This window comes from Cornus florida, unplaced genomic scaffold (assembly GCF_030987335.1).
Source record: "Cornus florida cultivar Cherokee Brave unplaced genomic scaffold, ASM3098733v1 CherokeeBrave_3.0.0_Hap2_Chr01, whole genome shotgun sequence".
Lineage (NCBI taxonomy): Eukaryota > Viridiplantae > Streptophyta > Magnoliopsida > Cornales > Cornaceae > Cornus > Cornus florida.
Window position 1 is genome coordinate 28,177,264 of NW_026775571.1, and position 13,108 is coordinate 28,190,371.

Here is a 13,108-nt window from a genome sequence, read left to right on the forward strand (position 1 = left end):
CACAATTTAATTTCAGCCTCAAAATCAGTTATAGACCAGTTTCTGTAAAAACTCTGCACTCAGGGACAAAACTATAAAATCACTGCACCACTGCCTTGAATTCGAAGCCCTTAGTTATATTTCATGTTAATACACTTGCTCAGATAGTAATTACATCAAGATAAGCATGGTATACAATTTTCGCAGTTTAATTCTTAGATTTTCAAGCCTTAAACCTTAACAACTTAGGCTTACTAGACCAAACTTCAAGTTGGTTAGTTTTATTGTAACTTCTGGACTTCACTAGCCTCTATTCAACTATAGAAACTTGCTAGAATGATTGAAAGATGAATCCCAGCAAGATGTTAACACTTCCTTACACAAATCAGAGGCTGAACCAGAAAATAAGCTTAAATGAGGGTTAGGGATATGAAAAACTTACTTCAGCTCAACTTTGTTCAAGTGAGCACCTCCTGCAAATGTAAACATGATATAAGAGCTTGTTTAAACCTTCTTCAAGCTAAGATAGTGATTCCATCATATTTAAGTCCTTCCAGTCACCTTTTGCACCAGATTTTCAATCCATTAGGCCTCCATCATCACTTCAATGTATTTTATACTTGGTCACTGATTTCTGAGAATGTATTCAGCTTTCATTCTTGATTAAGAACTCAGGAAATCATGTGTTCATATGGCCTCTCGAGACACTCTCATTTAGCTTTCTTTTCTAGGGTTTTCTTTTTACTTTGAGGCTTACCCTTTTAATTTACTATAACAGCCTTTATATAGACCACACACTTCCAACCCTACTATGGATAATGCTGAGCTATATTCCATTTATCACAGTGAGGAAATACACATGATCTTCCAGTATGAGAAAGGACTACAATATCCTTGTATATTTCAGCTGAAAGCACCTCATTTAGTAGCCTTTGATAGATATTGTATACACATAAATGTATATATGTGTAAATAAGAAATGCCTTGCAAACTTTAGGCTAATGAATGGTATTCTGTCCATATCTTATCTTGGCAGGACCACTGTCCACGTGTCAGCATTTGTAGCTACAGAGAATTACAAAAATATCCCTGTAGATTCCCCTTTTTGATATGCCAGCAAAAATACTGTTGTCACATTTGATTGAGCTGGTATATAAATAATTCTAGCTCAGCTGAACAATGTAGCTTCATGGACATATATAATATGAATATAGTGATATGTACAAAGACAAAAATGCCCTTAATAAGGGTTGTAGGCCAATTGAGTGTGCTGTCACAGCTTTACAAAACTGAGTATAACTGAGTACAATGTGCCTTTAACAACATGAGATTCAACCTCCAGTACAATGTGCCTACAATGTGCCTTTAATGACATGGGATTCAACCTCCAACATATCAATGTACCAATGTCAATTTGCTAACACATCAATGCACCAATGTCAAATTGCTTTGAACCTTGTTACTTGCATTTTGTCATTAAAAGAGCAAACTTCAAGATAAGCATCCAACAGAAGATGCAGATTAGGCGAAGATCAACTTGAAGGCAATGAGTGCAATTCGATTAACATTGGCGGATGATATTATGTATGATGTGATAAAAGAAGATTCAGCAGCGGACATATGGAAGAAGTTGGAGAATCTGTATATAGGAAAGAATCTCACCAACAGGTTAGTTTTAAAGCAAGAGTTGTATTCCTTCAAGAGAAAAGATGGGGTAAGCCTTTAAGAACATCTTGGTGAGTTCAAAAAAATTATTTGTGATTTGTCTAACATTGATGTCAAGTTAAGTGATGAGGATAAAGCAATTATTTTGTTGACATTAGTACGCTCTAACCATAAGCATTTATTTAATACTTTGCTTTATGGGAGAGACACCATCTCGGTGGAACAAGTTAAGAGTGCTTTGTTCTCTAATGAAAAGTTGAATGATGAAGAGAATCATGATGATCAGGCTCAAGTTCTTATTGCTCAAGAGAAGAAGAGATTTGGAGCTTTAAGAAACCTTGTGCCATTATCAGAGAAAAGATGTTATAAGTGTGGAAGAAAGGGGCATATTCAGTGGTATTGTCCAGAAAGAAAGGAAAGTGCATCCGCTGCCATTATTGTATCTGAAGATACAAAAGAAGAGAGTGATAATGATGAAGCATTATCAATCATTGATAATAAGGGAGAAGTTAAGGAATGGATACTTGATTCTGCTTGTTACTTTTATGTGTGTCCTCATAAAGAATGGTTTGGTACCTACAAACCTATAGGTGGTAAGGTATTTATGGGGAATAATGCCTCTTGCGATATTATCGGAATTTGAACAATTAAAATCAAGACAATGAATGGTTTGGTAAGAACCCTAACGAATGTACGCCATATTCTAACTATTAGAAGGAATGTGATCTCTGTGGGAGCATTAGATTCCAAAGGTTGCGGGTGTGAAGTGAAAAATGGATTGATGAAGATTAGAAGAGGGTCACGTGTCTTGCTTTTGGGAAGGAAGGTCAACAATCTCTATAAGGTGGAGCAATTGCAAAGACGGAATGGAAGCCTATTTTGAGATCTACTAGAATAAAGAATCAAGAATAACAAGAGAAGGAAGAAGTCTTGACAATTGCAAGAGTACTAGCCTTTATTCTAAAAGCAAGAAGAGTTCAATTTGGTGATGCGAAAGTAGATTCCAAGTTTAATTATTTGAGCTTGGAATTTGCTAAGAATAGATGAGTATAGTGGTGCAGCGAAGAACGACAAGAAGAAGAGTGATGAATTTGAGAAAAGGTGAAGATTGTTAGTTAGTTTCTCAATTTCATCATAGTGATTTATTTGAGGTGGAAAAATCTTTGTTCAATGTGGAGCGATCTTCATTCAAGGTGGAGCTGTAGAGGAGCGTGTGAAGACCAATTTCAAGCCAAGGTGGAGAATGTTGGGTTTGTGGCTCAAAATTGTCTTCAGAAATTAATTTCCTTTTCTGTTTTGGAATATTGAAATTAATTTCCTTTTTTTTCTGTTTTGGAATGTTGAAGTTTGTTAAGGAAATTGTGTCCCATAAAGTTCCTATTTTAGAGTTGGGATTGATATGGTAACTCCTTATAGGCAAGTTGGGGAATACTTGTCCAACAAGAATTTGGGTTTGAAGACTTTTTAAATAGATATGGGTATGAGAAGAGTAAATTGTAGAGAGAAAAAGAGAGTTGAGATTGTGAGAGAGAGAGAATAGTGTGTAACCAAGTTTTTGAAGTAAAGTTAGTCGTTCTTCGCCCGTGGACTAGGCAATTTTCCAAACCACGTAAATCTCATTTTTGTTTGTGTGTGATTTTTTATCTGTTATATTTGCCAATTGTGTGTGTGAAACCCTAACACTAAGGCAGATGCAGGTTTTAGGTTAATTAAGGAAGGTTGCTCAAAATGATAAAGCTGCAAAATGTTGTTTGTCTTGGGAGTTCATTCAACGAAAAAAAAATAGGTTATTGGTGTCTTGGCTAAACATCTTGTGAAAGATAAAAACTTTATAACCCTTGCTTTGTTTCAAATTTTGGATGGTAGATCCTTGAAGTGATTTCTTGATCCTTAGTGGTTCATCCTTGCACCAATCCTTTTGTCATAGGATTATTAGAGTTTGATTTTCCATGGGTTGCTAAATATCATTGAGGTTTAATGTTATAAGTGGAACTTGTCCCACATCGGATTTGGATGGGAGTTGAAGTATGTATAAATGGGTGGGTATGTAGCACTATTCAGTAACTTGAGTTTTATGGTAAATGGGCAAAATCCCACCCGTTACATTTAGCATAATGGTAGTTTGAAAGACCTAACTTCTTGGCTGATGCTGAAAACATAGACATAGGGAACACCGTCTTCATCATCATCATTATCCTTTTCTTTATCCCATATGGATGGGGTCTGCCTTATGAATTCTCCTTTTTCATTCTTTTATATTATGGACTATGTCTTCCCTTAAATTTAAGTTTTTTAAGTCCTAAAATTGGTTTGAAATGGATGAAGACGCATCAAGTTATGCACCATGTTTTATCATAAAAGCAAAATGATTAGACCGATTTTACTTGTGTCATTTGACAACTATGGAGGACTAGAAAGTCCTCATGATGTCAACTATGGTGGACTAGAAAGTCTTCATGATGGTGCATCTTTTATAGTTCCTCAGGTTGCTAGGCAAGGTACATGAAATGGTGTTGATACTTTGGGTGTCCAGTTGAATGATTTGGTTGAAATGTTCCTCATAGTAGCATTACTCTTGGTTGAAATGTTCTGTTGATGATCCAAGACTTATGCCTGTGCATTTTCTTTGGTATAGTATTTTTCTCCTTTGTATAGTTTTGGTGGTTATACTAGAGAGCTGTGACTCTGTGTTCTGTTTTGCTAGTTTGTTGCCTGTTTGTAATAAAGTGCTACTTGGGGGTGAAAAGGATCATCATGTCTATGAACATCTCCAAGTATAAATAAACAGTTATCACTTTTTTTAAATGCAATCGACGCAAACTAAAGATGTAATAAAATTATAACCCACATGATTGAGTTAAACTCAAATAATATATATCTCTAATCAGCACCCTCTGGAAAAGACTATTTTGCAACATAATATAATTCTGACCCCTTAGAAAATCAAAGTCTCGTTAGGACCGGAAATGAACCAAATGTTCAACGAATTCAACGAATTCGTGTTCGTTTGATTAATAAACAAACCAAGCTCAAACAAAAATTTTAGACTCGTTTATTAAATGAGCCAATGTAATGACCTAAATCCGGAGATTCGGCACGATTTTGAAGTGCTTGTTGTTCTTTGTTGAATTTTAAGAAGAATGACACGACTTTAGATATGCTTGTTGTTCTTCGTCTTTAGAGAATTTGTTGAAGAATAGCACGACTTTGGATGTGCTTGTTGCTCGTCTTCTTCAAGGCTTAAATGTTGGGGATGAATTTCGGTAGAGTTTATTAAAATTCTGGACTTCTGAGTTTCTGAATTTTTGCACTTTCTGGATTTCTGAGTCTCTGGGCTCTAGATTTTTGAGTCTATTAATTTCTGCCCCCTTCCTCCTTCCTCCTTGCCTCTATTTATAGGCTTCTTAGATTAATAGGATGATGACATGTGTCCTTTCTTGATAAGGACATAACTATAATTGGGTCAGGCCGGTTCTATTGTCATAATTATCTATAAAAATAATTATTTCAAATATATTTTTGTAACGACCTGAACCCGGGGGTCCGGATCATTATTCGGGTCTTTAACCGAACCCGAGGTTAACTAAGGGCTAATGAACGCTGAATATTACATATTCGAGCCCCTAAATATGCATATGTTAAGACCTAAAGTGATATATCTATCCTATTTTCTACCAATTTATGTTTATTTCATGTTTTTAGGTGTTTTCCAAAAGAAACAGTTAAAACCAAGATTTTATGATGAAAAGAATGATAATGAAGTTTACCGCGTCGTTGCCGGTCATTCAGAGCAAATTGAGAGCTTAAATGGTGAAGTTTGGAGGAATTCAGAATCCAAAGATCGAGCATAAAACATTGAAGCTCGAGCATTGTACCTTGATGCTCCAGCATTACCATAAGGATGCTCGAGCATAACCATAGGGTGCTCGAGCCTTGACCCTCAAGCTAGAGCAGTTGATGCGTCAGAATTGACCCAAGCTCCCAGACCTCATGCCTCACCTCCATGATTGAGCACTATCAACAAAGGATGGAGCATCAGTTCCTTAAAGCTCGAGCAATGAGCCCCAAATGCTCGAGCATGGTACCTAGTGATCGAGCGATGTTAAAGCAAAAAGACGCTTCAGAAAAATAGTCCAAAGAAATTGGCTAAGTGTTAATATGGTGATCGAGCACCATCCACTGAAGCTTGAGCATCCATCCAGTATTGTTCGAGCATTTGTTCCTAAAGCTCGAGCATGAGTACTAAATCTCTAAACCTGCTTCAGTATTTTTGCCATAAGTTTTGACTCGGAAGTCCAAATTGAGTAAACTCAGTGGCTCTGGAAAGAAGACTCGAAGCTTAACGTTTTTATCTATAATAGCCATCTCCAAATTTGCACTTTAAATGGGTCAACATTGCATTGCAAAGCCGGATAAAGTTGCTGGCAAGTGATGCTCGAGCCTGAACTATTGATGCTCGAGCATCGGACCCTGATGCTCCAGCCTGGACGTCCTGGAAGTCGTAAAAACATGCGGGAATGAACAAAAATCATTATTCTTTATTTCCTTATGGGCCTAGATGACCCTAGAAGACCTAAAAGCCCGTCCAACCCTTATTAGAAGTTAATTCTTCTATAAAAAGAGGTACAAGGCCATCATATCGGGGATCGATAATCCATCCATCTCTCATATCTCTCTCTCACGGCGGCTTTTAAGGTTTAGAAGAAGAAGATCCAAAAGGAGTTTTGGCGGTCCATGGAGATGAAGACCACAACAACGAAGATGATATCTTGCATTGTCATGAGTAGCTAAATCCTGTCTTAGGGCATTGATGTAGCCCGAATCCGAATACTATGGTTTGATTGTTCTGTACTTTGGGAATTTAATATATTATGTATTTTGATTGCATGATTATGAACAATTGGTTTTTAATGATTAATAGTTTTTGAATGATTAATACCTTGTCTTAGATTTAATTATTCTTAAATTATATTAAACCCATTCTTATGGACGATATCTGGCGGAGCCCTGTCGGAAATAAGAATGGAGATCATGCAATGGTGTTCAAACTTTTTTCATGAATGAATATTTTCATAGTCTATGCCTAGGGAAGATGAGTTATACTGCAAAATTAGTTAGAAGTAGGTAGGTAGATAATTCGTGCCAACCGAAAATATGTTATTATTAATTGTAATTTATGGAACATCTTTCTTTAAATCTGAATTAAATGAATGTTATTGAGTTTAATTCAGATTTAAAGAAAGATGTTCCATGAATTTCAATTAATAATAACCTATCTTCGGTTAGCACGAATTATCTACCTACCTACTTCTAACTAATTTTGAATGATAATACCTTGTCTTAGATTTAATTATTCTTAAATTATATTCAACCCATTCTTATGGACGATATCTGGCGAAGCCCTGTTGGACATAAGAATGGAGGTCATGCAATGGTGTTCAAACATTTTTCATGAATGAATGTTTTCATAGTCTATGCCTAGGGAAGACGAGTTATACTGCAAAATTAGTTAGAAGTAGGTAGGTAGATAATTCATGCCAACCGAAGATAGGTTATTATTAATTGAAATTCATGGAACATCTTTCTTTAAATCTGAATTAAATGAATGTTATTGAGTTTAATTCCATATGATATATAATTATTGAAATTCCAAGGTTGAACAGTTGACCATAGTATGAGGTTCGTGGTGAAGTCAATCCTGAAGTATTTCTTCTCTTGATCTCAATCCTTTTATTCCGTTTATTTTATTTTATTTTATTTATTTTCTGTTTATATTATTACACAACACACAAATCAAATGCTTTTTTTCTAAATTAAAATAGTATTAATTAAAGATTCAATAAACCACCACAGTCCTTGAGGTTTGACACCCTCAACATAGCCTTATCTTACACAGATTCGTTCTATTGCGAGTGGTATTTTATTATTGATAAATAAAAACTGACATCAATTTTTGACACCGTTGTTGGGAATTGTGTCACGATTTTGTTGAGTTTGAGATTAGTTTTATTTTAATTTATAGTTTTAGGACTTTTTGATATCTCACCTTATTTCTTTTTCTTTTCAAGTACAGGAATCAAGGAGAAAGGGCGACGAAGCTTAAGGAGAAGAAGCTACGGTTTTATGACCTTTTGTGAGTTCTTTTTAATTTATTTCTTTGCTTAAAATTTTTCTTTTTATTTGTTACCATTGAAATTAGCTTAAATTGATAGGGTATTCTCTAAATCAAATATGGCCACCATAACCCCAATTGAGGGATCACTTCATTCCCACGTCATATATATCCCCTTGTTGCTTTCAATTTCCACAATCTGATGCAACCCACTTTGAGATCAAGCCAGCTATGATCCAAATGCTTCCAACTTTCCATGTGTTTGCTACTGAAGATCCCTATAAGCACATAGATGAATTTCTAGAATTGTGTTCAATTACCAAATTGTCCACTCTTTCTGATGATGCTTTTAGGATGAGACTCTTCCAATTTTCTCTCAAGGAAAAAGCTAGAACTTGGTTGCACTCCCTACCTCATAATTCCATAAACACATGGGATAAGTTGCAACAAGAGTTCTTAAAAAAATATTACACTGTGGGTAAAACCACACAAATGAGAAAAGAAATTATGGCGTTCTCCCAAATCTCGGGTGAACAACTCCATGATACTTGGGAGAGATACAATGATCTTCTGAGAAAGTGTCCACATCATGATATTCCTAAATGGCATTTGGTGCAAATCTTCTATGATGGATTACATGATCCACATAGGAATATGGTAGATGCTTCTAGTAATGATGGTTTCCTTCATAAGAGTCCAGATGACGCTTGGGAACTGTTTGAGGCCCTAAGTGAAAATTCTGTTTAACATGCTTCTCCTCTAGGTCTAGGTCCACTCTTGGTATCCATCAGGTTAAAAGTTTGTATGAAGCAGAAAAATCTAGAGAGCTTGCCACTCAAATGGAAGTGTTGAATCGAAAGTTTGACCAAGTTTTATCAGTTGTCAGTACTACTAGTTCTTCTCAGTACTCCTTTTTGCTAAAGGAGGTGTGTTCTGTCTGTGCTAATCCATCTCATTATACTAATAGTTGTCCTTTCTTGGGTCAATCTTTTGAAAATCCACAAGCACAAACTAATGCTGCATTCTCCAGTTCGGGTTACAATCCAAGTTCTAATACTTATAACCCTGGCTGGAGAGATCATTCCAATTTATCATGGCAGAATCAAAGCCAAGGCAATACTGTTCCCCAATTTCAGGGACAGTACCACAATTCATCCAATCCTCTGCAAAATAATTCTTTCAATCAATTTTCCATCTGTTCTCCTCCTCAATTTAGGAACCAAGCTAATCCTGATCCTCCTCCTCCTAGGTACTCGTCTAAATTTGAAGAGAAGGTTTTGGCTGCAATTAATGATTTCAAGTCCACCACTCAATTGGTACATTCCCATTCCCAATCTATAGTGAAGATAGAGATTCAAGTTGGGCAAATAGTTAAAGTGTTGACTCAAAGAGAGAAAGAAAAATTGCCTAGTCAGCCAATTGCAAATCAAGTTAGGCAAACTTACATGATTGATGAGACTATTCCTTCAAGTTCTTGTCATGAGCAAGTTAATGCCATCACTACTTTGAGGAGTGGAAAAATCATTGATAATCAAGTTGAGGAAAAAGAGGTAGAAAAAGAGAGGCATAGGATTCCTATTAATCCCAATTTTCCAATTCCACATCCCACAGATGTTCCCTCACATCCTATTCCATCAAGTTCCAAAGAAGTTGAAGGTGAAGTCACTTTTTCATCTACTTTCAACCTTGAGACAGCTTATGAGCCAAGAGTGCCTTTTCCTGAATGTCTCAAGGGACCCTCTTACTTTGGTAAGCAAGGAGAGAAAATCCAAGACATGATGGATGTCTTCAAACAAGTAAAAGTTAATATTCCTCTCCTAGATACCATCAATCAAATCTTTGCCTATGCTAAATTTCTGAAGGACTTGTGCACCCAAAAGAGAAAATCAGAAAGCCAAGTCTCTAAGAAAATCTATCTCACTGAGCAAGTCAGTGCACTCATTCAGCATAGCACTCCTCCTAAGTTCAAAGATCCTAGTGCTTCTACCATATCTTGCACCATTGGAAAAAATGTCATAGACATAATATTTCTTGATCTTGGAGCAAGTGTTAATCTTCTTCCTTACTCAGTGTATGAGCAATTATGTAACGACCCAAACCCAGAGGTCTGAACCGTTAGCCGGGTTCTTACCCAAACCCGAGGTTACCTAGGTCAAAACTCAACATTTATAGAGTCAAAACGTCATTAAATAGGTCATGGCTATGCCTTACAGCGATTCATTTCAAATTCCCAAGGTTTTGGTTAGGATTCACTGAAGAGAAGAACAAGATAAGTCAAAATAGGTGCACTTCGGTCGACCGAAGTGGAGCTTTGATCGACCGAAGTAGACCCTCCAGAACCGGTCGACCGAAACCCTCCTTTGATCGACCGAAAGATGAGATCCTGAGAGCTTGAAGAAGGTTCAGTCCAGAACCGGTCGACCGAAGCCCTCCTTCGATTGACCGAAAGATGAGATCCTGAGAGCTTGAAGAAGGTTCGGTCGACCGAACCCCATTTCGGTCGACCGAAACAGGAGATCCCAAGAGCATGCAAGTGGTTCGGTCGACCGATGTGCCATTTCGGTCGACCGAAATGGCTCTACCGAGCCTTAGACCTGCTGCTGAGTGCCTGCACTTGCGAGGATGAATAGAAATTGACTTAGGGATTTTGTAGCTTGCTCTAAGCTGATCTAAAGACATTACCAACGACAATACCACCAATCCTAATTTAGATCATCAACATTTTAATTGAATGCAACGTCTTTAAAGAACTTTCAAATAGCAAAATATACATAGTCATTACATCTTGAACAAATTTACATCAAAATAGAGCTATAGCTCATGGTTGGATTGCAAGGCCATATATGTAAGCTTAATTACATTTCCAAAATATTGAATATACAAAAGAATGGCCTAGTTACAAAAATAGCAAAATAATGGACTTCAAGCATCCCGTCAAACTTGTAGTGGATGGTCATCTGCCACCTCTTTTCCATGACCTGAAAATGTTAAATATAGTAGGGTGAGAAATTTGCTCAGTAGGTGACACCTAAGACACACCTCTTATGTCCCCGTGAATCCAAACAAAGAATAGAACAATAAGGGTCGGGATCACACCGTGTCGAGAAAGCACAATATAATAACCATTCTCAATATAAACAATACAATGCTATGGAATGCAATGCATGCCGATGCCGCTCCCCATTTTCAACATTCATAACCATCACTTTCAAACTGTTAATATAACCCGCCCTTTGGTGACCCCGCAGCGACACGAGAGAAGGATTGGCTAGTGTCCCTGACCCTTGGTACACCCGCAGCGTCATTTTGGGCCCAGCTAGCTCAACCACACTAAGGCAATCTCCCTAGTTCCCTCTAGGCTATATTAACGCTCCGGCCCTTTGGTACCCCCGCGGCGACCTAGTTTTCTCATAACCAATTTAATTGAAATTCTCCTGAAAATCCACTTTTTCGTTTCAAAACAACTTTTCCCATTTTTATGCCCAATGACATGCATGAACATTACATACTTTCTCAATGCTATGACAAATGAAAGATTTTCATACTACACAAAATAACATGCTTCTATTTAGCAATTTTAAGTAAGTTACTAACACCATAGGCATAAGAAATTAACACATAAACATACTTTCCACATAGTAAGTTTTAACAAGTTGCCGAGCACACAAGTATATAAAGTCAACATTTAAGCATGTTTTTCACACAATTCCACTTATACACATAATCATGAATTCCATATACAAGACCAAATCATTTTAGAGGTTAAGCATGCTTAGCTATAACTAACAAAGAATAATTCACAAGGGAGTAAGAATCTCATGGATTAGGAACCCCTACCTCAAGTGTGATGCAAAACCCTCAAATGGGGTCAAGAATTTCGAAATCCAAAGAAAGGCCCAAAGCTGAAATTGTTGGTACTCACGCGTAGAGCTCGTCGTGCTCTCCGTTTGGCCTCAAACGGCGCTTAAAATCACTAAGTATTGAGGGAGAAACCTTAGATCAAAGCTTGCTTCCAAAAGAAAAGAAAAATGAAGAGAAAATTGAGAGAGAAGAAGAAGTTATAGGAGAGAGAGAAAAATGAGGAAGCAAGGTGGTCTTTAGACCATTAATTGGATAGTGGTGGGTCCCTCCACTATCTTTTATTTTCTCTTTTTCTTTTTTTACTTCATTCCGCACCACATACGTGCATATGCTACATCACCATAATAATGCTACATAATTCACATAAAATAAAATGTATGAAATGCAAATGGACCCAATTAAAATCCCACACTCAAGATGTGAAAAGACGAAAATGCCCTTGCGGCGACAAAATTCTCGAAAAATGAAAAATGCTAAAAATTAGAAACATCACAAATTAGGCTTGGGAGAGCTTAAAGCCACAACAATGGTGTTGCAACTTGATGATCGATCTATCAAGCAACCACGTGGGTTAATTAAAGATGTTCTCATTAAAGTGGATAAGTTTTATTTTCCGGTTGACTTTCTTGTCCTAGATACAGAACCTGTCCATGATCCCAATAGATATATTCCTGTGATCCTTGGTCGTCCATTCTTAGCTACAGCGAATGCCAACATTAACTGTAGGACTGGGGCTATAGATATTTCTTTTGGGAACATGAAACTCAAATTAAACATCTTCAATGCCACTCCATATTCCTCAGAGAAAGATGAGTGTTTCTTTCTTGATGTCATTGATGAGGATCCAAACACCATCTTTCCAATAAAAGATCCTCCTCCTTTGATTTCGAATCTTTTTTGTCCTTCTTGTGAGTCTGCTCACAAACTTGAGCTTAAGCCACCACCGGATAAGCTTGACTATTCTTTCATGGGTCTGGATGGAACCCCATTGGTTCCTCCTATTTCGAATTTCATAATCATTCATAGGACTGATTTTGGGATGAGAGAGGTAGTTGAGTTATTGGATGCAGGCTAAGGAGTGGTATGCTGTCAAGCTAGCGACGTTAAGCTTAGCATTTGTATGTTTGTACCATAGTTTATTTTTATTCTTTTAAGTTTTTCTAGGTTTTTAGTTTATTTGTTTATTTTTCTTTTATTTTTTTTATTAGGATAGTTTAGGTTTATTTTGATTAAAAAAAATAAAAATAAAAAATAAAAAAAAATTTAGGTTAGCTTATTTGTGTATTTTTCTTTTATTTTTAGATTAGGTTACTTTTGTTTGAAAAAAAAACCAAAAAAACAAAAAACAAAAAAAAAAAAATTGATTGACTTGTGCATAATGATATATATCTGTTTTACTCCATATACTTGATACTCTGATGTGTGCTGTGGAGTGTGATTATCTTGTCAGGTACAAAGGACTAAGTTTGGGGGGTGAGGTGACGATTTCAT

The 13,108-nt window shown here is 36.6% G+C and overlaps 1 non-coding gene across 1 annotated transcript; it reads right to left on the reverse strand.

Moving 5' to 3' along the window:
- Positions 1 to 8,246: 8,246 nt before the first annotated feature.
- On the reverse strand, positions 8,247 to 8,352 carry LOC132283750 (small nucleolar RNA R71). Its single transcript, XR_009472126.1, has one exon. It is a non-coding gene; the product is annotated as a small nucleolar RNA R71 (small nucleolar RNA).
- Between the last annotated feature and the right edge of the window lie 4,756 nt (positions 8,353 to 13,108).